This window comes from Neophocaena asiaeorientalis, unplaced genomic scaffold (assembly GCF_003031525.2).
Source record: "Neophocaena asiaeorientalis asiaeorientalis breed wild unplaced genomic scaffold, Neophocaena_asiaeorientalis_V1.1 scaffold65, whole genome shotgun sequence".
Lineage (NCBI taxonomy): Eukaryota > Metazoa > Chordata > Mammalia > Artiodactyla > Phocoenidae > Neophocaena > Neophocaena asiaeorientalis.
Genome location: NW_020173215.1, coordinates 12543238 through 12546142, shown reverse-complemented (window position 1 = coordinate 12546142; position 2905 = coordinate 12543238). Strand labels below are relative to the sequence as shown.

The 2905-nt window shown below is 33.3% G+C and overlaps 1 pseudogene; it reads left to right on the top strand.

Moving 5' to 3' along the window:
- Positions 1-1860: 1860 nt before the first annotated feature.
- On the top strand, positions 1861-2618 carry LOC112399737 (testis-expressed protein 30 pseudogene; annotated as a pseudogene).
- The last annotated feature ends 287 nt before the right edge of the window (positions 2619-2905 follow it).

The following is a 2905-nucleotide window of genomic DNA, read 5'->3' as shown; positions in this document are numbered from 1 at the left end:
AGTCCCATTAGTTAAACAAACGAACAAAAATAACTTGTGCAGCTAGAAGTTATATATCAATTTCAAATCACATTTTTTTTTTTTCTGCTGAGTTTAAAAAACAAAGGCAAACAGAAGCAGAGTGAAAAGACTATGACAAAAAAAAAGAGAAAATCTCTCTGGTATTTTGTCAGCTTGGCATTCAGTAATCCTTAGGGGAAACTTGACTTCTGAATTCAACTTAATAGAAAAGCCCCTATGAACCCTGTCATGGGAATAACTATTACAGAATATGACACAAGTGTAGACAAGTGGGATCATTGCAGCAGAAAATCCTATAGCAATAAACCAAAATTTTTCTTGACAGAAGTAATCTAAGTTTGCTGATTATCAATTAGGCAGCTAGAGAAAGCTGATGGGACAGTAAACTTGAAGTATAATTCTCCCTAGGGTGGAGGAGAGGGAAAAATATTTCCAATCCTGGTGAACAATTTGAATCATATATAAAAGAAATTATTATTAGACTATTCAAATCATTATTTCAGCTTGCTAGAATAATCATCTATGTGATAAAATACACAATGAGTTGGAAAAACCATCGATATATTTAAAAGCATGATGCTATATCTGGATAATGTATAGTAAAACAATAAAACAATTCTTTACAATAATTTTAAGCAATGTTAATGGCAAAAATAACCCACATAGAACTAATAGACTGGTTCAAAAATTTCTTTTAAATATGAGGAAATTAAAATATTGAAAATATTGGTCTGTGATACAAATAGGCAATGTTCAAACTATCAATTCCGCTTGTACCTAAAACAGTGGAAAACAATATCATGCTAAGATCTATATTGACAAAGTAAATTGCTTACCTGTAAGAAAGAAAATCTACTCAATTTTTCACACTATAAGCAATTTGAAAGCACGTTTCTACAATTAAAGTCTTACAGTTGATAAGAATTAAAAGGTCTGAGATTTTACTCTACATATAAGCTAATGAGTTTGTCAGTCCCAGAATCATGGATGCTAGTAGAAAACATGAGACATCTGTGTCAAAGATAAAAGGGTTTTATTATTCACAGGAAGAGCAGTAGCTATAGAATCAACCATTTCTTAAATGACACCAAGTTTCTGTGCCCCAATATTCATGGAATGAAACCAAAACTGCCAGGTGACACATGCACATACAGTAGACTGCAGTACAGGGAAGGACTCGAAGCAAGTATATTGGTCCTTTGCTTGGACCACTTCAAGAAGTGGTCCACAAACAGAAGTCAGTCCACTTCCATTTGCAACGTGTGCAGAACTCTGGAGACTCATTTTATTCACTAGTGTTTGTGTTGAATAATTAATAAAAATAGAAAATTTGCCTTTTATATGTCCAGTTCTAAAAGCTTACTATTTCTTTACTTTGCCTTGTGTTACGCTAGTTGGTTCTCAACTTTTTTTCATTATCACTCTTCCCACAAGATGACTCAAGGCATTTTTTATTAATATAATCTCATCAAATTTTAATGCCAAGAGTATACTGTACATCTGTTTACATATCATATGTATATTTGTGCTTCTTACATAAAGGGGATAAGATTTTTTACACCTGGAGACCAAAATTTTTCTTCTTTGTAGGTGACATTAACTCTCAAGAATGCATGGGTGCGGCGAGGCGGTCCCTTTGAGTTCGAGTGTGGAAGTTCGCTCCCTGAAGAGAGTGAGGGCGGTTAGGTGCTCCCGGCCACTTTCCCGTCCCCGGCTAAATTAAAAATACCTTTTGGAAATAAATTACTAGATGCTGTTTGTTTGGTACCTAACAAGAACTTAATATATGGAATAATTCTTACACATGGAGCATCAGGAGATACGAATCTTCCTCATTTTATGTCACTGGCATCCAATCTTGCATCTCATGGTTTTTTTAGCCTGAGATTTACCTGTAGAGGCCTTAATATTGTACATAGAATTAAGGCATATAAATCAGTTTTGAATGACCTAAAGACCTCAGGAGAATACAAACTTGCAGGTGTTTTCCTTGGAGGTCGTTCAATGGGCTCAAGAGCAGCTGCTTCTGTAATGTGTCATATTGAGCCAGATGATGCTGATGATTTTGTTCGAGGTCTCATTTGTATTTCCTATCCACTGCACCATCCAAAGCAGCAGCATAAACTTAGAGATGAAGATCTCTTTCGTATAAAAGATCCTGTACTGTTTGTGTCAGGCTCAGCAGATGAAATGTGTGAAAAGAACTTGTTGGAGAAAGTGGCACAGAAAATGCAAGCTCCTAATAAAGTCCACTGGATTGAGAAAGCAAGTCATTCCATGGCAGTGAAAGGACGGTCAACAAATGATGTTTTCAAAGAAATAAATACACAGGTTTTGTTTTGGATCCAGGAAATCACTGAAATGGACAAGAAATAATTGTCTGTAGTTACAAGCTATGTTATTTTGAATACAAATACAGTTAATTTGTTAAAGAACAACATACCTCTCAGCATTATGAGATACATTTCAGGCTAATTTAATGTCCTTTAATGTTCTCCCATTTTTAAAACACATTTTAATTGTGAAATTAATGCCCTTTACAAAGTGTCTTTTGAAAGCACTGTTATAGTTGTATAAAGATGATGTACAAATATTGAAGGAGGTCTAAATATAATTTATTTTCTTTAATATAGTTAAGTTTTGAAAAATTAAACATTGAATTTTGTTACAAAAAAAAGAATGCATGTGTTGCAATAATAAAAATTACTGATTATATTGTGTTCCACTAATAAAAATTAATGATCAACATATCAGGAAATTACTATTCAATCCTATGTAAATTCTAATCCTTAACAATTTTTATAACATATTCATGAGGAATTTCTATAAAGGTAATAAAGAAATATATTATATCACTGACTTCTGACAATAACTCTTCCAGTTG